This window comes from Sapajus apella, unplaced genomic scaffold (genome assembly GCF_009761245.1).
Source record: "Sapajus apella isolate SASKATOON/1434 unplaced genomic scaffold, GSC_monkey_1.0 scaffold5, whole genome shotgun sequence".
Taxonomy (NCBI): Eukaryota; Metazoa; Chordata; class Mammalia; order Primates; family Cebidae; genus Sapajus; species Sapajus apella.
Window position 1 is genome coordinate 16,558,087 of NW_022436945.1, and position 23,388 is coordinate 16,581,474.

General features: G+C 35.9%; 1 protein-coding gene and 1 long non-coding RNA gene across 6 annotated transcripts in view; both read left to right on the plus strand.

Moving 5' to 3' along the window:
• Positions 1-23,388, plus strand: part of STIM2 (stromal interaction molecule 2) — a 165,034-nt gene that overhangs the window by 99,797 nt on the left and 41,849 nt on the right. The gene's annotated exons all lie outside the window — the stretch shown is intronic.
• LOC116547935 lies at positions 18,574-20,631 on the plus strand. The gene is made up of 2 exons (XR_004267239.1): positions 18,574-19,934; positions 20,247-20,631. It is a non-coding gene; the product is annotated as an uncharacterized LOC116547935 (long non-coding RNA).

A 23,388-nucleotide genomic window follows, 5' to 3' on the forward strand; every position in this document is an offset into this window, starting at 1 on the left:
TGTGTGTGTGTGTGTGTGTGTGTGTGTGTGTGTGTGTGTGTGTGTGTAGAGAATGCCTGGTCAAGTTGCACATGGCAACGGTCTAATGCAAATGAAAGCCATTTAAAAACTAGTATTAGATTTCAGATAGATTTTGATAACTGCATACGTTGTAAGAATTACTGAATGTACTTAAATAGTAGCCAGATGCCTAATGAAGGAAAATATAGATAGAAAATTATTGGTTATCTACAAGATGTAGAGACTATAATACATTAAAAACTGATTAAGTAATACACTGTTTTTAAAATGAAATCTCAATGGATTAGTTATTATAACATGTGACAGCCATGAGATAATCTTTCCATCCTGCTCAGCACAAGTCTTATCCTACCTAAGGTCAGTGTTTAATTTTGGGCTTTACAAATTGAATAGACATTTGGAAATTTAAGTGAATGATTATTTATTTATTCTTTTAAGAATTAAAAATTTAAAGGAACTGAAATAATCTGAGAGAAAAAACATATAGGCACTTAATAGGTTATTTTGGTTATTTTCAAGTGTACCTAAAGGATAGCCAGAGACTAAATGACCAAGAATATTTTCTTTCCGTTTAGGACAGCAAAAATATAAACACTGTAGAAAAGGAAATATAAAGAAAAAAATTTCTGACCATGGATATAAAATTCCTAAAAGTAAGGGAAATTATAAATATTTTTAAAATATATAGAACCTTTATATCCATAAGGTTTTTCTTCTAGGTATGAAAGTATAAGTGAATTTCTAAATGTTGATAAAATCTACCAGCTTTTTAAAGTGTATTATATTGGTTATAATGTGACTGGAATAAAAAACCTGTAAATAGATAAGTGTGTATTGTTCAGCATTATCAGAAGAATAACTAAAAATGTAAGCCTTGCAGATAATAAGGTAGTGTCATCTTTGTGGCATCCATCAACGAAATATTTATTTGTATATTTACAATAGGTATCACACTCATTAGTAGAAAATAAGGAAGTATGAGAGACAATCCTTCTCCTGCAGGAGCTTAACAATGTTTTGCATGTATGCAGGTGAAATGTTAAATAGCAATTCAAGAAGGTTTGATTAAATACTGTATAAATGACACGATTGTAGGAGTCTAAGAGAATGGACAGATTTATTACAGGGAAGGCTTCATTAGGGAGATGGCTTTTCAGTAAGACTTTGAGAGAGATTAAATTTTTGTAGAAATGAGAGAGGGGTATGCAAGTTAGCACATTAAATGAGTCCAATTGTAAATGCTAAATCCTTCAAATAAGCATAATTTATACAAGGCATAATACATTTTTAGTGTATATGACATAATAATAAACACTTTTAAAATTTTGTCTTTTGCTCTTAACATGTAGTATGTAACCATTTCATGTCTTAGTTCTGTCATCTGTTAAATGGGAGTAAAAGTTGTTTACCACATAGTAAGTGATGAACGGATATCTATTTTTACTGTTTTTGTAAGGTAAATGTGACCATGCACATTTATGGGATATTGCAGAGTCATATCGCTGGAAGAGGCAGCTGAGTTGGAGAATACTGGGAGATTGAGTCAGAGAGGGAGACCAGACTATAGTGAGTCTCTGTGTAAACCTGATGAGCAGCTCCGAGAGTCGCAAGTGTGATTCCACTCATATTCCAGTGCTTACCAATCCATAGTGGTTCCCTGGAGCACTGTATTAAGGAAGCTTGGTTTGTGTCTGTCTTGATAGCAAAAAAGGATATTATTTTAGCAATTATCGATTAGCAATATTTACTGTGTGGCAGGTGGTAGTGTATTTTAGCATTTTGTCATCATCGCGCTAAGTATTAAGAGCTACTATAGTTTCTTGATTTAGACAGCCTTGTAATAGAGAAGAGTTATAGGAAGACAAATTTTCTGTTGGCAGGAACATTAGCATTGAGTTGAATATAATGTGGCTCTGAGTGGGAAGAATGAAACATGAATTCTGAGCAGTGTTTTAAAGGGAAATTTGGGTTAACTTTTCCCCTGTGTTTAGAATGAATTCCAGTTTCTTTCTCCCTGTGATTTTTGGACCCACTGAGTTTGAAGGGGGGTGTTATTTAACTGGTTCATACAAGAAAAATTTTCTAGTAAATGCTTATTATGAGCAAGCCCTTGTTAGGTATGAAAGATACACAGATGAAGAATGTGTTCTCTGTCCTCCACCTGTCCACAGTCTGTTGGAGAAAGATCTTTTAATAAGAAATTAAGGGATGTGTTACATCTGTAACTGAGATTATGTAGAAAGCACTGTCTGATAATAAAAGGAAAAGCACGTCCATCTACCTACAGAAGTCAAGTAAAGCCAGAGGAGCTGCGTTAATGGACATTTACTTTTCACCTCTTGTCACTCCTTCAGTGAGAGACACTCTGCTAGATTAATAGCTAGGGGGATGTTTGTACTTAATGTAGTGCATTGTAAAAACACAAGGCTTTTAATATACTACAAATACCTGTGCTATTTTAGTAAATCAGGTTTTAACGCTTTTCAACTTTCCTATAGTGCTTTTAGCTTTAGGAGAAGCTCTTGTTATAGCCACAGTGGAGGAGTTGAGTTTTAATTGTTCACAGAAAGCAGCTTATACAAGGGAAGCCCATTCTTGAGGTGGAGTGTAGTTTCAGAATGACAGATGTCATCATTTGTGCCACTAACAAAAGGTCTTTTATAGTCTTGAGTTTTTTCTTTGAAGAGAATAGGTGACACCAGTATGTTGCTCATTCACTCTGTCAACCAACATTTAAGGGAGCTTAACATGGGTTTTGCTAGAAAAATAATATAAGTCTTTCTTGATAAATTTATAAATTTGGCAAACACTGTTCCGTATTAATCATTAGTTAGAATTGATTTTTGTGCTTTATACAGAATTTGATTGTCATGTGATTTTCTTTTTATCATAAAATTATCCACATGAGTTCAGAGCACTCGCAGTAAGTTGCTGATTGCTCTTAATCATGATCTTAAGTTAGCATTTAGTGTCTCTTTTCCCTTCATTTCAGGTCTACCCATCGGGACTGTTTTGGTTTTATTAATTTTCTTCTTTTTCTATTTCTCTTTCTGTTTTATTATTGTCAGTTCTTCCTCTTTTAAGTACACTTGAGTTTTGGAGATTTTGGATCATTGCATATGCTGATTTGCTGGGACTAATTATGTCTTTTTAATTTGTGGAAGATACTTAACTTTGAGACAATCCTGCCTTCTTTATATAGATTATTCTTGGTTTTATTCTGAAATAGAGACCCCCTCTCAGAAGAAGATGCAGAGACCACCTACCTATCACATCTCCCTGTCCTGTAGAAAATTTGACAATTTTTATTCTGTAGGAACACGTGAAATAAGTGTTTTCAGCCTTATTTTTTTCTCACATAACACGTTTTCCAGTGTGATGTGAAGCTTTTCTTATGATTTAAGGAGGTACTATTGTAAGACTGTAAGTTTGCCTTCTTGTGGTTTTCTATACACCTGCATTATTCTACATTTCTCCTCTGCTATGTTTACAGACTCAAGGGATACCTCAAAGTTGGAGTACAGTAACAGAACCTTCTACTGAAGGTTCTGTCCACTTTTCACTGTGATGGACTATCTAGAAAACAGTAGCCTTTTTTGAACGTCATATTATTCTTCCCTTTTCCTAGTAGTGGGAAATGAGTTGCACATGAATGTGTGTGTTACCTTTACCTTTATCGGTTTTGTTTTGGGAAAGGGGTGGGAAGGAGGGACTCAGGAAATAGTTCTAGATTTTCAAATGTATGCTATTGCAGGAGAGTCACTATATTAAATTCTACTTTACATGGAACAATAGTTGATTTCTGCTACTTTTGAAGGACTTATTTGTTGTGAATGACATTGTCTTCAAAGATGGTCAATTTTTTTTCTTTTCTGACAAGTCTTATGCTTACTTGAGTCTTCCCCCACCCCAATTTAACTGAATGTTACTAGCATTTTAGTTAACTGTAATAGAAATTATGTAAGTTACAAATGTTAATACAATGAAAACTCAAACTTTCAAAGATATTAGCCAGCCTTTTCAATTTGAATATGACCATTGCTCTTTCTAAAACTTCTAAACATTTCTATAATTCTGATATGTATATTTATGTATATATTACATATATAAATATATAGCTCATAGGAAATGAATGATAAAAAGTAGAATAAATCACTTAGCATGTTTGCATACCTTAAAAACCTTTTCACTCTCTGGATGGTTACTCTGCATAGAACAGAACAAATAAAGCTTGTATTGTCTAACTTTCTCATCTGGTTTTATATTTTAAAGATAAGAACCTCTTCAACAAAAGGTCCTTAGTAAGCATTCTTCTAACCCTTGGATAATCTTCTTTTTCTCCCTCTCTTTGCATCAACATTAATTCTTTCAGGATTTTGAAAATAATAGACCATTTAGATACTTTTGATTTCAGTGTTTTAAATCAGATAATTACTTATTAGTTTGAAATTAGGAATCTAGATCAGTCTGACAAGATGAAATAGAATGTCAGTTTTCATAGAAGGAAATTTATAGTTTTTATTTGCATCAAGTTTTCTTACCAAGTAATCAGCTTAAAAAATGCACAGCAGGTGTTTATCACAAGGAGATTATAGTTGCATAAGGGCAGTATTCTGAAGCCAAACAAAATAGATTTGTGATGCACTAAATTGAGAGTTCACTAAAAGAAGGAAAAGGAGAGAGTAGCCTTAGGGAATACTGGCTTTAAGGGAGAGGCAAAGAATTAATGAACAAAATCAGTAATGGCCATCAGAGACATGGAGGGAGAATCAGGAAGGCACAATGTCATGAACATCTAGAGAGGGGAGTGTTTTCAGGAAGGGATAGATGGTTATATAGTGGAGCGCATAGACTTGCCGTATAGTAGAGAGTGTGCCAAGGGTCCTCCTGAAGAATACTTCTTTTAGGTCTCAATAATAAGAATAGATGTACTGCTGAGCAGACATTTTGTGTTTATATCCTGTGACTGATTTTGCTTCCTTCTTTGTCTGCCTTTTGTAACTGTTGTTAAGAATCTCATATATTTCTTAAGTGCCTTTAACTCAGCTTCATTTTATCTTCCTGGTCCAGGAACATCTTTCATCTTTTATTCTCTTTGCATTTTGTACATCTTCATATGTGATTTCTTTTCTCCCCTTTTTTTCTTCCCCTCTTCTCTCCTCCCACAATGGGGGTTGGAGAGAGGAAAGATGAAAAGTGGCTAGTAGCTTGATACAGAGAAATACGATATATGTGAAAAAAAAACATTAGATTTGGCAAGAATAAAATCATTATCAACAGGCAGAAAGATCAGTTGAGGCCAGTAGTTTAAGACTAGCCTGGCCAACAAAGTGAGACCCCCATCTCTACAAAAAATAAAGAAATTAGCCAGGCTTGGGAATGGACAGCTGTATTCCCTGCTTCACAGGAGGCTGAGGTAGGAGGATCACATGCGCTGAGAATGTTGCAGCTGCAGTGAGCCATGTTTGTGCTACTGCACTACATACAGCCTGGATGACAGACTGAGACCCTGTAACAACAACAACAACAAAAAGTCAGTATTATCCTTCAAGAAATTAAACATTGGTATGGGAAATGGAGTGACATATATGCACACTCACACACACACTCAAATCTTGAGGAAGATTTAAGTGGAAGCAACCCAAGTGTCCATTGATGAATGAATAGATAAGCAAAATGTGGAATATACATACAATGGAATATTAAGAAAATTCTGATATATGCACAACATGGATAAACCTTGAGGACATTGCCAAGTGAAAAAAGCTAGTCTCAAAAAAAATATTGTAAGATTCCACTTCCATGAGGTACTTACAGTACTCAGAACCATAGAGGCAGAAAGTAGAATGTTGGTTGCCAGAGTCTGTGGAGAGGAGAGAACAGGGAGTTGTTGTGGAATGGACACAGAATTTCAGTTTTGTGTAATAAGGTGAAAAGAGTTTTGGAGGTGGATTGTGGTGATGGTTGCACAATAATATGAATGTACTTCATACCACTGGATTGTATACTTTAAAATGGTTAAGATGGGAAATTTTGTGTTATGGGTATTTCACTACAATGAAAGGCTTTAAGAGAATGAGTATGCACAAAGTAGAAACAGTAGGTAACTCCCTATTTAAGAAAGAGACAAGAAAATGGAGGGAAATGTAATGGTAGTTATAAATGGGTAGTCTGATCACGTAGAAGGTGTTCTTAAGAACTGGTAGATCTGGGCTGCTTAAAAGACAAAAGGGAAGCACTGGACTGACATTTTTAAAGTTGAATATCACAATATGATTTAGCAATTACTTTTTGAACACCTATGTATTAGAAGCAGTCTTATATATTTTGTTTCATGTCAGCCTTATTACATATTTTGTTTTGTGTCAGCTTTCTTTTTCTTCATGGATAATTGTGTCAGTTTATGGATTGAAAAGATTTTTGTTAGGCTAATGGAAAATAAGCTCAGACAGGCAAGAAACTTGTTGATAGAATAATTCTCCATTGCTGGATGGCAGTGACTCACAGCCATATCAGTAGCCATTTTTAAATCCTTAGAATTCATTTTCTGTGATGAATTTGAGTGACAATCCTTGTTGAACAATGTCAAACTTTGTGGAAGGGGATGGATGCAGGATAGGGAAAACAGTAATGGAGGGGCAAGTAATTAGGGAAGGCCCAAGAGATTCCTTAACTTTTAAATTGGCTTATGAATTTGTTTAGTTTCTGAATTATATATTTTAAGCATATAGAATTCTAACATCATTATTTTCCCTGTTTTGACCAGTACCAAGTATTTTGTGGGAGACTTTTAATGATAGTACTACAGCTCTGCCGCAATGAATAATAATAGGTTTCTGTGTGCTAGCTGCATTCCCATTGATCCAGAGCCTGTGACCTTAGCAAAGGTAAGCATATCCCAGATTGCAGTGTGAGATAGTTGAAGATTGCTTTGGTAGTTGTCTAAATTTCTCTCATCTGTTTTTAATGAGCATGCTCAACTGCATGAATCTGTTGATGAACTTAGACCGCATTATCTTTTAGACGTGTAATTGGAAGCTTTTGAAGGAGGGAAGGTGAAGTTTTAAGTTAGTGAATATATGCTTTAGGACTGTGTCTGGATTCTTTGAGTGGTTTTCAAGAATGTCCAAAAGAGTAATCGCTCTGGATTCTAATGAAACTGCAGTATATTAAGTACGGAGGCTGAATTTATCACAAAACTAAACGCTTAATAAATCCCTGTGCATAACTGATTGTTCAACACGCTTTGTTGAGTGGCTTGAAATTATAGTAGATCTTCTTTTTTACCACAAAGCTTTATTTTAAAATTTGAGCAGTTTGTCTAAGTCTTTTTTTTTTTTTTTTTTTTTTTTTTTTTTTTTTAGTGGCAAGAGATGGAGACTCAAATTACCTCAAGTAATGAGAAGTCCATTGTAAAGATACTTGATCACCAATGGTTTGATTGATTCCAAGTTACAAGTATCAGACTCACCTGCTTTCTCTATTTATATATAACAAAAAATTTATATGGTGATCCCAGCACTTTGGGATGTCTAGGCAGGCAGATCACTTGAGGTCGGGAGTTTGAGACCAGCCTGGCCAACGTGTTGAAACCCTATCTCTTCTGAAAATACAAAAATTAGCCAGATGTGGTGGTGTGCACCTGTAATTCCAGCTACTTGGGAGGCTGAGGCACGAGGATTTCTTGAATCTGGGATGCAGAGGTTGCAGTGAGCTGAGATCACGGCACTGCACTCCAGCCTGGGTGACAATGAAACTCTGTCTCAAAAAATAAAAATTATTCATCCTGTGAAACAGGACAGGCATTGTTCTAGGCTTTGGGGATAGAGCATTGAATAAAATAGATGTTCTGCTCTTACGGAGGTAACACTCTTTTAAAGAGACAGTGAACAAGTTTGCATGTATAGATGTGTGTAGCTAAATATATACTCACACAACTGCTGGTATAGGTAATTTATGTGAAAAGTGAATAGGGTAACAGTATAGTTAGTGAGCAGACGGAACAAGGGCTAGTTAGATAATATGGTCAAGGAAGGACTCCCCCAAGAAGAGGTTTTTGGCTATAGATCTGAGTGGCACTAGAGAGTGATCCCAGGGGACAATATGAGTGAAGTATATTCCAGGTTTAGGGACCAGCCAGGCCAAGGCTTATGGCTGGCATGAACTTAAAGTGTTTAGGAGACTGTTAGAAGGATTGTGTAGCTAGAAGGTAGTAAGGAATGGGTTGAGTCGTGGAGACAAATTAGATCAGGGAGATAGACAGGGCCAGATCTCATAAGACCTGGTAGGGCCAATAAGGAATATGAGATTTATTGTAAGGATAATGTAAGTATATTGCAAGTATGACTCCATTTCGGAGTTTTGAGCAAAGTAGTAATGTGATTTATCTTTCAAGTGATTATTATAATTACTGCGAATATTAGACTCTTGAGGAGAAGTGGTCAGGAGTAGAAGTAGGAGACCTGTTGAGGCTCTGCAGTGAACTGGTGAGAGGTGCTGGTAATCTGGTGAGAAGGAAGTGGCTGGGAAGTCTGATTCATGATAGATTTTGAAGAAATAGCTGGGAGGATTTGCTGTGGAATTGAATTCCGTATACTGGTGGGAGACAGGGACAGGAATAAAAGTTGATTTTATGTGGTATTATAATTTCTTGGGAATAGGGGTAATTAGGAAAAAAACCCAGAAATCTGAACAGGCTCAGGGGAGGTTGTTAATAATGGGAAAACACTGAAAAATACTGGTTGAGACCATGATGCAAAGAGTGAAGGACTGAGTGCTGTGAAGTCAAGAAGTAGAGAAGGACCCTGGAGAGAAGACTGGGAAGAAATGGCCGGTGAGATAGGAGGAGAACCAGGAGAATGTGGGGACCTAGATGCTTAGTGAAGAAAGCATTTTAAGAAAAAGGGAAAAGCAATGTCAGATGCTCCAGAAATCTGATTAAGGTGACAACAGAGACTTCACCACTGAATTGGCAAGGTCCAAATTAAGGTTGTTAATCTTAACAGCGACAGAGTCACTGTAGGGGTGGAAGTAAAAGTCTAATTGGAATGGATTAAACAGGAAGTAAAGACAATAAATATTGTTAACTTTAAAAAGAAAGAGTCAAAAAATAATACTCTTGATACATGATGGGAGGTAATGATGTGAAGGATTTTTTTAAAATGATAGATTTTAATCATATATACATACACACACACACATATACATACACACACACACACACACACACACACACACATATATATATACATATATATAAAAATCATATATGTATATGGAATGAGCCAGTTAAGAAACAATTGATACAGGAGAAGATTAAACTACCTTAATTTAAAAACTATCCCTATTTAATAAGAGAATGCTGATGTATAGTCAGGGGCTTAATCCATAATCCACCCTGGGCTAGGTCCTATGTTTCTCTGTTTCTTTCTGGAGTTTGATGTTATTTTCTTCTCCTGTGTTTCCTAGAGGCTAGTTCTGTGGCTGGTGGCAATTGTAGGCTTATGCTTTCCTAGGATCATGGCTAAAGAGAACTAGGAGTCTTCCCTGCCTGCTGTGGTTAGAGAAATGCCAGAAAGTAACCGGCTTAGGTCATGTGGCCAAATCTAGATCTGTTGCTGTGACCTCTGGAATGGGGTCCTATGATTACTTCTTTCCCCATCTGCCTCCCCCAGGTAATTAGGAGCCTTGTCTCCAAAGAAGGAAGAGAGAGAAGGAGTAACCTACCAGTCAGCCAATACAGATCGATTACCAAGAATCAGTAGACTTTGAGAAGAGCAGGTAGAAGAAAACTTTGAAAGGATCCAGGTTGGGTGGGTGGTATCTGGCAGCATGGGGCATGTGATATTAAATAGAGCTACTCCTTCAGAACATCTGTAAGTTCCTGAAACTTGGAGTTCAAAACTTTTGGACTACAAATGGATTTTCCTAAAGACCTCTTGGCCTCACTCTGAATTTTACAGTGATTGAGTGTATCATTTCCTAAATACAGATATTTTATTAAATCACATTTAGGTATTTTGATGAAATAAGTTAATATAACTCTCAGCACTGGAAACTTCCAAAATCTTCCTGGCTACTACAGATTTTCACTACTGCCTGGTGCTTTTTACTTGGAAACCCTGGCTGAGTTTAGCTAGAATCTCCAAACATGTCTATACTGTTAAAGATGAAACATAAGTATTTTAAAAAGTATCATTGGAGGAGGAGAAAAGTGAATTTGAGACAGCAAAAAGTAGGTGCTGTCTGTGATGAGTTAGTTTGGAAACCTTGAGAAAGAGAAGCTTTCTGAATACCTGTAAATTTGAGGAGTAGATGATTCTTGACACATGACCTAACTGCCCTCAAAAGACAAATAGTATTTGTCACACTGTAGTAATATCCAAGAATACCAACTACTGTTATACTTTATTATAAAGCTTAAGAATGTGGAAGGATTTTGCAGTGCCATGTCTTCATACTGTACTAGAGTTCTTGTTGTTTGGGTTACTGGTGAATTTTTGCCAAATTAAATAAGAGAATTTATTTAAATGAGTATATTTAGATATAATCATTTAAAGCAAGTGTAATTAAAACATATAAAGGCATCCATACAATTATCTAGGAGGGTATGTCTTTATGGAATTATGAAGAGTTTTATTAAATTATAAGTAGTTATAGGTAATAATTTGCTGTTATCAAATACAGGAAAAGCCATACTTTTATATGACTTCAGCTGCTGTAAGAAATGGTAGTTTTATAGTTTATGGTACTGTCTTCATTGTCTATATTTGTTAATGAAAGATTTGGGTAATATGTTTTTGAAAATTCATTTGATGTTATTATGAACATTTTGCATTTTTCTTTTTTATTTTATTTTTATAGAGGTGTGGGTCTTGCTATGTTGACCAGGCTGGTCTTGAACTCCTGGCCTCAAGCAATCCTCCCATCTTGGCCTCCCAAAGTGTTAGGGTTACAGGTGTGAGCCACTGGGCCCAGCCTCACTTTTCTTTAACTTAATAGAATGCAAAGAGCAGAATTTTCCAAATGAGTACAGTATTTAGTGTAGACTAAAGACATGTATAAATTACAAATAGGTCTTATATTTGTCTTCTAGAATATAAGCATTTGTTTATTTTGCAAGTAAATAGGCAGGCTTTAGAGATTATTTCTCGTTTGTCAGCACTTCCATTAAAACAAATATTCATTACTTTCTAGATAATATTTTGTTTGCATATAACATCAAATATAAGAAAGAGAAATTTATAATTTAAAAAGGACTCTGAATTTAATTATTTGATAAAAACTTGCTGGTTGTCTGCAACACTGTTAGACCAGAATAAGCAGAATACTTTCTTCCTCATTGGCGTAGCTGGAAGCCTGAAAAAAAAAAAAAAGAGTTAAAACAAGATCATGCCTCTGGATTTGGGAAATAAATAAATTGACAGAGAACAAAGAATTAACCAAGGAATAGAAATAGGAATTATTGAATAGGCAATTAGAAAAGAAAAATAATCTGAAACAGGTTGAGGGAAGATTGTTGTAAACTCTAGCCCATAAAAGTTGAGAAATAGAAAAGTAATTTAATGTAGTGTTTTAGTAATTTAATGTAATCACTGTGTTTCTAAAAAGACTACTAAAATTTTCAGTTATTCCTAAATGCAAGCAGAAGAGAATCAGTTTTCCTTTAAAGGCTAGTTTTCAAAAAGTATCATAAATACTTTTATAGTGCTTTATTAATTTTTTGCTAGATAAACATCTTAAATCCATATTAGAAGCTTTTCAGTTTTGTAGGTTTAGGAGCTTACTTCTAATATTGTGGATAATAAGCCCTTCCTTACTTTCTGGCACGAAAAGATGTTTGAACTAAATGAATATCCAGCAACAAGTAAACTTATGGATTCTGAAGTCTCTTAAATACAAATACCTAGAGAAACCTCAAGGTACAGCCATTCTTGCCCAGATAGACAAAATCCAAAAGTGAGTAATACACAGCTTGACTGCCTGTATTCAAGTCTCTACATAACACTTACTAGATTTGTGACATTTGACAAATAACTTGATCTCTCTGTCCCTAACCTTTCCCTGTTTTTGAAATCTTACTAATAATGGTACCCCCCACCTTAGAGGGTTGGGTTGACGATTAAATGAGGATTATACGTGTCAGCAAGTATATAGAGTTTAGAACAGCATTTGATAGCTAATAATGCCTAGTGTTCGAATGTTAGTAAATACTACCATACTTTCTTGGAGAAAATCACAACCTACAAAGTAATGGAGAAGCTAGCAATTAATATAATTATCTACCTGCATAATTGAAGAGGAATTGAAAGATTTCTTTTTAAAATTTAATTTCTTAATTAAAAGTGATTTTAAATTTAGAGAAAAGTTGCAGGACCAGAGCTAAGAACTGCCATATGCACTTTGTCCGGATACCCTCCCTTCCCATTCCAGTGCTGCCATTTTCCCTAATAATGGCCTTTTATAGCCAGAGGATGCAGCAGGATGCATTGTACCCAGTTGTTCTATCTCTGTAGTTCTCTTCAAACTGGAACAATTCCAGAATACTGCCTGGATTTTCACGAAGTTGGCCACTAATCTTCAAAAACATCATTTTTGTAGTAAATAACTAAATTAGGGTTTGTTTGATATTTTTACATTGTTAGTCCCAGTTTATGCATTTTGGACTGGACTGTCACAGGAGTGATTCTTTTTATTGTATCATTTTGGGTGGCACTTGGTTTCATTTGCCTTATTACCAATGGTGTTATCTTTGTCATTTGATGAAGATAGTGTCTGCTGTGCTTCCATTAACTATAAAGGTATTTCCCCCACGCCCAACAAATGTGTAATTAATACTTTTTATTTTTGTGGAGCGATACTCGAAGACTATTTAAAATAGAATTCCTCATTTCACTTTTTAGTTTTCGCGTCTATAAATGTTTTTTCCCTGACTTAATTATTACTCAGATTGTTGCAAAATGGGAACTTTTCGAATTCCATCATTCCTTCTATTTATTAGTTGGCATTCTGTAAGGAAGAGATTTGAACAGAGTGCCCTGTGAAGATGGTGGGAGATAATCAAGACATTATTTTGAAACTAGGAATCGGAGAAAGACTGGTTTTCAGAATCTTATGACTGCTTGGAAGATTGATCTTCTGCATTTATACATTTATATCCTATTTTATTCAGTCAGTTGTTACTATTTTGATGCTCAAATTGTCTCAAATTTAGTTAATGGGAGGCCTTTCTAACTGGCTTCTATCTTTTTATATTCTTTCTAACTGGCCTCTATGTCCTTTTAAATATCCTTTTCTAACTGGCTTCTGTATCCTTGTATATTCTTTTATAAGGACAAAGGATATCTTTTATTCTTTTATATAGCCTTCTATATCCATCATTTTTTGAGATCTTCCCTACTTTTTGGCACAAAAAGGTGTTCCAGGCTCATTGTGTTATTTCTTAGCCTCAATCCTGGAAACAGCCATTTCTCCAAGGAGTCCTAATTATTTTTAGTTGAAGTGGTGTTTAGAAACCAAGATTTGTGCACTAGGTATATTCGTTGCTACTGAGATATTGTTCCCAGACCTCAGTGGACAGAGTTAAGAAACATGCACACACCTTATATTTCTTTTTTTTTTTTTTTTGTATTGAAAACAATAAATTCACTGATATCTGTAAAGTCCAATTTCAGTCCAACACTATTGGGTTAATTCTAGCTTGACTCTTTTTTCTATATGTAGTTCCCTTCACTGACAGTGAAAATTTGGCTCTGTTATCTTAATATATTTACTTATTCACTCAATCCCTCTGTATATAGCCAGGGTCCTGACCTCACTTGGCTGCTACCTCATTCAGGAGCCTGCCTTATGTGGTTCTCTGCCTTTACAAGGTTGCGACTCTGTTGTCCATATTATATAGACACTGGCTACTGTTAGTCTGTCTCATCCCCACGTGGGACCAGATTACTTCTGGGCAGTTGAAAGATACTGAAATGAATTTGAAAGCTGAATGAAAAAAACTTGGTAGAAAAAATCTGAATGAACACTATCTAGTGAGTTGGTGTAAATGAGTTCATCTTTGTGAGTTCATTTTGATTACTGAAGCACATTATTAATATTTTGCCTTTCTCATGTAATTCTCTGGCTGTTGACAAAGGTCTCTTATGAATGGGACATGTATTTAGTAATTTGCTCCTTTAGCCATTGTGTCAGTACTACAGTTAAACTTTTCCTAAAAGTTATTCTTGCCACTAATAATATTAGTTAAATCACTACTATGTATACCAGCTGAAGCCCAAGTTGGAAAATGTTATATACTAGGTAAATGTAGCTAATAGTGTTTATGAATTATTAGATTTTTAAATTCTAAATGCACTAGGAAAAATCGTATGTAATTGACAATCAAACAGAAATATCTGAGTAAAATTGCCTTGAAAGTATTTCTACCATTGGAATTGGCAAATTTTTCTATTTTTGAAGAAACCAAGGTTTACAAGTTTTGAATGTGTCTTCTTAGCTGGAGGTTGTTTGGCAACTAGCATTCAAAGCTCAATTTTTAGCTAGCCTTTAATATAATAAAGGAGGTATTTATTAACTAGGCTTTTGTATTCATTTTTTGTTGAACTCCCTCTAAAAGTTAATGCATTTTATTACATAATGCTTTCTGGTAGTCTTGGTAATAATTCCTTGACTCTGCTGTTTTATTTATTTAATCCAGTGCCCAAAGTAATTACTGTGTGGTCAGTAATTATTTGCTGGATGAAGGAATTCCAAGTTGCCTACAGAAAATCTTTTGAAGAAACTTTTAAATTCTAAGAGAAAAAAAGTGTTAATAGCAGAAAATTAAAGCAAACGGTTGTAAAGCTACAATTGAAAAGTTTCTTTATTGTTATACTTTGGAAAATAGTAACCTCTTCATTTTATGAAGCTTAGTTATACTTTTGAAAGTTTGTTGTTTTGTCTAGAAACAATTCTAAAAAGGATCAACGAAAGTGACATTTTCCTTGGCAGTCTTGGTTAACAGAATCATGTTGTCATCCATTCACTCATCCAGTAAATACTAATTGAGGTCCCACTACGTATCTGCCATTCCACGTTTGTTAAGTGCCTGCTGTATTTTTGACATTGTACAACATGTAAGGGAATGCAGAATGAAGAGTAAACACTGCCTGCCCTTAAAGAACTTAATTTCATTTCACAAGAAATACTCTTTTTTTTCCTCAGATCAGTAAGTATTTTAAAAAAAAGAAAAGAAAAAGAAAGCTGAGTATAAAGTGATAAATATTTTCAGTGACACCCATAATGAGTTGTTAAGGATAACTTGATTAAACATTTATTTAGTTCTTTTATGGCCATTGAGTCCACTGCTTTTGTTGAATCATTTATAAAGAAAGCATATTCCTTGAATTTCCTTGAATATACAATCCTTCTGATCCCATATTTATTGTATGATGATAATAATTTACCCTTTGTAGAGTACATTCATAAGAGTTGTTTTCACATACATTTGGTCAGTTAATCTTCAGGACAGCCATATGATTTGGGGACCCATCATTTCTCCAGTTTTTTTTTTAATTTTTAATTTTTTGGAGATGGAATTTCATACACTCTGTTGCCCAGGCTAGAGTTCAGTGGTGCGATCTTGGCGTATTGCAACTTCCACATCCCAGGTTCAAGTTATTCTCCTGATTCAGCCTCCTGAGTAGCTGCTATTACAGGTGCATGCCACCACACCCAGCTAATTTTTCTTTGTATTTTTAATAGATATGGGGTTTTGCCATGTTGGCCTGGCTGGTCTTGAACTCCTGGCCTCAAGTGATCTGCCTGCCTCTGCCTCCCAAAGTGCTAGGATTACAGACCTGAGCCACTACACCCACCCTTCAATTTCTACTTTTAATGTATATCTTTGTTATTTCTCAACATCTTCATGGAACTAGGTATTGATAGTATACTTAGTTTTATTGATGATAAGATTGCAGTTTATAATAGAAAAGGTAATAAAGCCTTCCCTTAGTATTCCCTGTGAGAACAAAACACCTTGGTAATTTTTAAGTTCTGAATGTTCAAACATTTGCCAGCATTTACCTAGTGTCTCTAAAAATTACGTGTAATTCTTGCATAATTAAAGAAAAGGAGCTCATGAGCAAAAGTATGTATTTCGCTTTGGTACAACCAATATCTGAATTCAAGTTCAGGGTGTGGCTTTAGGTATCCAAATATAGCATGTTGCAGGAATTTAGTCCATGTTACAAAGACATGCCCTGCTGACCACTGTTCAAATGAGGAGCTCATATTCTGGCACTGTTCTAAACATAAGCCTGTCTTGACTGGGCTGAGCAGCTGAGCATCTAAAGTCTCATTCAGAAGTGACACCAGAGAGTCTATCAAACCAATTGAGTTTGGATGAAATGTGAAAGGCCTCACACTTTACTCAACTTTTATATTTGAAAAATTATTTTCTTTGTATTAGTTAAAAAATTCTTATTTTTAAATCCCTGCAATATTGAACCTTAGGTTAATTGAGTTTTCCTATGATAAATTATGTATATCAGTGTAAAGAGAAATTGAGATTTTTGTAACTTGAAAAACTCAGTTGATTTAAAAGTTGGATTTAAAAGTAGTGAATACTGGTGTATACCTGTGTTGTTTTAGAATATGATATTTTATATAAACATTCGAATAACATGAATATTTTTCAAACTGCTAATAAGTTTTTAACTTCTATAAACATTTCACATAGCCAACTTTAAATACAGTTACTTTTATTAATAATGTTTAGTCTTTCTTCTCCCTGACCCTCTTGCCAAACCTTTTGGTACATATAAAGATGTCTTCATGCTTTAAGAGAAGGCAGTATGTGTTTGTAACACATACTGTTTGCAACAGTCTGTACTGTTATTGTTTTTGTTTTTTGTTTTTTGTTTTTTTGGGAGACAGAGTGTTGCCCTATTACCAGGCTGGAGTGCAGTGGCACAACCCCGGCTCACTGCAACTTCTGTTTTTAGGTTTCAAGCAATTCTCCTGCCTCAGCCTCCCAAGTAGCTGGGACTATAGGCAGGCACCACCACGCCCAGCCAATTTTTTGTATTTTTAGTAGAGACAGCATTTCACCACGTTGGCCAGGATGGTCTCAGTCTCTTGACCTTGTGATCTGCCTGCCTCGGCCTCCCACAGTGATGGGATTACAGGTGTGAGCCACCACGACCAGCCCTGTACTGTTTTTAACTCTACTCTCCTATCTCAGGATATCAGAAGTTGATTTCTCTAACATACATTAATTTTCCCAAAGAAACTTTTATGCCAGTTGCTGTTTTTAATTAAAAAAAAAAAAATCTTTTAACAAGCCAGTTGCATTGTTAACATTAAGAAAGACATTACAAATGTTTTTAAATTATAAATTTAGAATATAGTAGTTTTTAAAAAGTAATATGAAAGCTATTAAAAAGTGAAAAGCAGGCCAGGTGCGGTAGCTCGGTCCTGTAGTCCCAGCACTTTGGGAGGCTAAGGTGGATGGATTACCTGAGATTGGGAGCTCGAGACCAGCCTGATCAACATGGAGAAACCCCATCTCTACTAAAAATACAAAATTAGCCAGGTGTTGTGGCGCATGCCTGTAATCCCAGCTACTCAGGAGGCTGAGACAGGAGAATCACTTTAACCTAGGAGGCAGAGGTTGCAGTGAGCCGAGATGGTGCCATTGCACTCCAGCCTGGGCAACAAGAGTGAAACTCTTATCTCAGAAAAAAGAAATAAAGAAAAGCAGAATAAATGTAATGTGTATGTTTGTTATATCCAAGGTCTGCCACAACTGATGGTGAATTCAGCTGTATCTTGAGGTTTGAGGTTTTCTCAGAACTCAGGAAATGGTTAAGAGTTGGGCTTTAAACTCAGTGGACATAGTTCTAAATCCTATTTCCACTACTTACTTGGTGTGTGAATTTGAACAAGGGGCTTAAACTCTCTGAGCTTCAGCTTACTGATCTATAAACCAAGGATTATAATGTTATATATCTGATACCTGCTTCATAGGGTTTTTGAGTTTCATGAGATAATTTATGTAAAGCATGTAGCACAGTTACTGGAAATTGCCAAGTGCTCACAAAATGTTTGGTAGTACTATTATTAACATGTCTCTACATACACAAAAATGCTTTATTATTAGAAGTTTGTTTCTTCCCCCACGGTATTTAGGTGATTTCACAGATCATCTTTAAAGATATTTTGGATAGTATGTACTTATATTAAACATAACAAATAAAAAGTTATATGGTAGTATTTCACTAGGCTGTTTTGTATTTTTAGGCTTGTAACTTAATACAGACATATGGCTAAGTGCTCTGGGTACATTAGTTTTATAAGATTGCCTTTTATAGATGAAAGGAAGAAGTAAATACATGTATTTTCATCTTTTAAAGTTTATCTTTTTTTTTTTTTTTTTTTTTTGAGACAGAGTTTCTCTCTTGTTGCCCAGGCTGGAGTGCAATGGCATGATCTCGGATAACCGCCACTTCCGCCTCCGGGGTTCAAGCGAATCTCCTGCCTTAGCCTCCGGAGTAGCTGGGACTACAGGTGCCTGCCACCACGCCCTGCTAATTTTCGTATTTTTAGTAGAGGCGGGGTTTCACTATTTTGGCCAGGCTGGTCTCGAACTCCTGACCTTGTGATCCGCCTGAAAGTTTATCTTTTATACTGATTTGTTTACATCAGGTTTGCTTAAAGCAAGGCACACAAACTGTCTTCTGAAACCACTGTCAACCACACAACTTTTAAATTGTTACCTCACTTCGTTATAGTCTTTTTGGTTCTCTGGAGCCTAGGATTCACCATGGCTGCTTTAAAGTGAGCTATCAGGCAGACAGTATTGTTGATCTTTCACACAATTATGGGCTAGCAAATAGATAATTAAAACAGGTTAAGGAAGACAAAAGGTAGTTATACTATTCAGCTAATACTTAAATGGCAACTTGATATGTTTTCTACAGTCCTTGTCTTATAGCAGCTTGCAATATAGTAGGAACATAAGATTTAAACAAATAGTTGCAAAGTAAGGCAGCCCATATGATGTGCCATTTGGTAGAAATAGTTAAGCTCTATAGCAATTCAGGGGAGGAAGAGATTGCTTTCAGCTAGAGTATTTCATCTCCTTATAACCTAGTTGTACAACTGGGATGTACCTATGCATGACTTGTGTCTTTTTTGGAAGGTGGCTTCAGCTGGGTGGCCACAGCCAGTTGCCTTTCTTCTCTGTTGGTGGCTATTTTCAGCCCTTACAATCCCTTCATTCTCCCCATGATTAGGACCCCACTGCTGTCAAAAAGCTTTCTGCTGTTAGGCACAGTTTTCATCCTTTTTAAAGTACTGATCCAAAATACTGACATGGTGGTGGGACTAAAAGTAGCAAGTAGATGGGGAGAAGAAAGGGAAACTGTTAGGGTGCAGAATCAGGAATCTCATTCTCTGTTGTAGAAGTTGCCCTTTTGACAGCAGCATGGGTGAGGAGTAATGAAAAGGTGAACCCTCTATTCTGTGAAAATCCCCAAATGTATGGTCCTGCCCTTCCCCACATTCTTCCTCACCATACCCTCTCATCTCTTGGAATTTTGGTTCCACACACCATCCTGTCCCCACTCTCCCATCCCCCACCATCTCCTTTGTTCCAGAGCTGTGCTGCAGTTCTGAATTTCCTGGCTGTTTGAAATCTTGTCTTTCAGGCTATTAGAGCCCATCTTGCAAGTTGTAGGAATCACCTCCATGATGAAGAATTGACATAGCTCCATTGAGCTTTTCTGTTACTCCCTCTGAGCCTTTAGTAGGCCCCAATGTATACCTGATGTCTAGGAGAATCCTGAGTCCATGAGTGTAATTGCCTGTGGCAGATTGCTCATATATAACATTTAACTTTGGTATTACTATTAGTACTATATGTCTGAAAGGTTTTTTTTTTTTTTTTTTTGAGACGGAGTTTCGCTCTTGTTACCCAGGCTGGAGTGCAATGGCACGATCTCGGCTCACCGCAACCTCCGCCTCCTGGGCTCAGGCAATTCTCCTGCCTCAGCCTCCTGAGTAGCTGGGATTACAGGCACGCACCACCATGCCCAGCTAATTTTTTTGTATTTTTAGTAGAGACGGGGTTTCACCATGTTGACCAGGATGGTCTCGATCTCTTGACCTCGTGATCCACCCGCCTCGGCCTCCCAAAGTGCTGGGATTACAGGCTTGAGCCACCGCGCCCGGCTGTCTGAAAGGTTTTAACATTGCATAATGTTTTAACATTGCAAACACAATGTTTTAACATTACAACTCTAAAAACAGGTTTGGTCTGAAACTTGGTTTGACCATTTGCTAATCTTTTATACTTAATTAAGAACCTTGCCTCAATGTAATGATAAAAGTATCTACTTAAAAAGGTTATTGCAAGGATCATTTGAATTAATGCTTGCAAATCTCCTGGTATTTAATGAACACTTAATAAATGTTAGTAGTTTTCATGGCTATCCTGAAAGTTCTTAGGGCCATTCTTTCCCTCTCAGTATTCTGTAATCTACCATTCTAGGCTAACACTTTAGTTAACGATGTTTTATTAATACTAAGTCTTGTTCATTATAATGGAATCATAGAAACAGTTTAAATGAAAAAAAAAAAAAAAAGTTTTTTTTTGGAGGGAGGACAGAGTCTTGCTCTGTATCCCAGGCTGGAGTGCAGTGGCGCAGTCTTGGCTCGCTGCAACCTCTGCCTCCTGGGTTCAAGAGGTTCTCCTGCCTCAGTCTTCTGAGTAGCTGGGATTAAAGGCATGCATCACCACACCTGGCTAATTTTTGTGTTTATAGTAGAGATAGGGTTTTGCCACGTCGGCCAGGGTGGTCTCAAACTCCTGACCTCAGGTGGTCCGCCCGCCTCGGTATTCCAAAGTGCTGGGATTACAGACAGTCACTGTACCTGGCCTAGTTTAAATGAATTTTAAAGGTGGTCTACATCAATTTTATTATTTGACATGTTAAAATGCAAGGACTGTTCAACACACAAATCAATAAATGTGCTACATCACTTCCGTAGGTCAAAAACCGTACGATCTTTTCAGTAAATGCTGAAAAAACATTGCATAAATTTAGCATCCCTTCATGATAAAAACTTTGAACAAATTAGGTATAGAAGGAGCATACCTCAACACAATGAAGGCCATATATGACAAGCCCAGAAGCTGTGTGTTTCATGCTGAGTGGGGAAAAATTGAAAGCCTTTCCATTAAGATCTGAAACAAGACAAACATGCCCACTTTCACCGCTTTTATTCAGTGTAATACCAGAAATTGTAGCTAGAGCAATTAAGCAAAAGAAAGAAATAAAAGACGTTAAAATTGAAAAGGAAAAAGTCAAATTATTCTTGATTGAAGATGACATGATCTTATATTTGGAAAACCTAGACTTCACCAAAAAACTCTTAGAACTGATAAATGAATTTAGTAAAGTTGCAGGATACAAAATCAACCTACAAATCTCTATACACTAGCAGAGATCAATCTGAAAAAGAAATCAAGAAAGCAATCTTATTTACAATGGGTACCAAAAAATATACCTAGAAATAAATTTAACGAAGCAGGTGAAAAATCCTTGCAAGGGAAATTATGAAACACTGATTAAAGAAATTCGAGAGGACACACAAAAAAGGAAAGATACCTTATGCTCATGGATTGGAAGACTTCCTCTCTTTAAAATGTCTTTACTACCTAAAGTGATCTACAGATTTAATATAATCCCTATCAAAATACCAATTATATTCTTCACAGAAATAGAAAAAAAAAAACTAAAATTCATGTGGAACCACAAAAGATCATGAATATCTAGAGCATCTTGAGCAAAAAGAACAAAGTTGGAGGCATCACACTACCTGAATTCAAAGAATACTACAAAACAATAATAACCAAAACATCATGGTACTGGCATAAAAACAAACATATATGCCAGTGGAACAGAATAGAGAACCCAGAAATAAACCCATACACTTTCAGCCAACTCATTTTCAACAAAGGCACCCAGAATGTACATTGGGGAAAGAATGGCCTCTTTAACAAATGGTGCTAGGAAAACTGGATATCTCTATGCAGAAGAGATATCTAGATGTCCACCATATACAGAAATCAACTAAAAATGGATTAAAGGCTGAAATGTAAGATCTGAAACTACTGGAAACATAGGAAAGGCTGCAAGGCATTGGTCTGGACAAAAAGTTTTTTGGGTTAAAACCTCAAAAGCATAGGCAACAAAAGCAAAAGCAGACAAATAGGATTGTATCAAGCTAAAAAGCTACTGCATGGCAAAGGAAACAATGAACAAAGTGAAGAGACAACCTATGAGATGAGAGAACATATTTGAAACTGTCCTTCTGACAAGAGATTAATAACCAGAATATATGAGAAACTCAAACAGCTCAACAGCAGAAAAACAAGTAAAAAAATCGCCAAAAGACCTGAGTAGGCATAAAGATATATCAGTGGCCCACAGGTAGATGAAAAAATGTTCAGTATCACTAATCATCAGGGAAATCCAAATCATAGCTACAGTGAGTTATCACCACACCCCAGTTTGAATGGCTGTTATCAAAAAGATGAAAAATTACAAATGCCATCGAAGATGTGGAAAAAGGGGAACTCTTATATATTGTTGGTGGGAATGTAAAGTACTACAACTATTATGGAAAACAGTATGGAGGTGTCTCAAAAAAACTAAAAATAGAGCTAACCTATGATTCAGCAGTCCCACTGCTGAATATATGTCTAAAAGAAAGGAAGTCATTGTTTCAAATGATACCTGCCTTCTGATGTTTACTGCAGCACTGTTCACAAAAGGCAAGATGTGGAATCAACCACAGTGTCCATCATCAGATTGATGGGAAAAGAAAATGTGATACATATATACAATGGAATATTATTCAGCCATAAAAAAGAATAAAATCTGGTTATTTGCAGCAAAATGGAACTGAAGGTCATTATATTAAGTGAAATAAACCAGGCACAGAAAGACAAATATCACACGTTCTCACTCTGATGTAGAAGCTAATAAAGTGAATTTTATGGAAGTATAGAGTAGAATGGTGGTTACCAGGGGCTGGGAAGGGAAGAGGGGAATGAAGAGAAGTTGGTTAATGGGTACAAAAATTCAGTTAGGTGGAAGGAATAAGTTCTACGATTTGATAGTAAAGTAGGGAAATTAAAGTTAACAGTAATTTATTGTGTATTTTCAAATAGCTGGAGGAGAATTATAATGGTCCCAACGTAGAGAAAAGATAAATGTTTACGGTGATGGATATCCCAATTACCCTGATTTGATCATCACACATTGTATATGTGTGTCAAAGTATCTGTTTTCATTTCAGAGTTCTTTTTATTGGCCT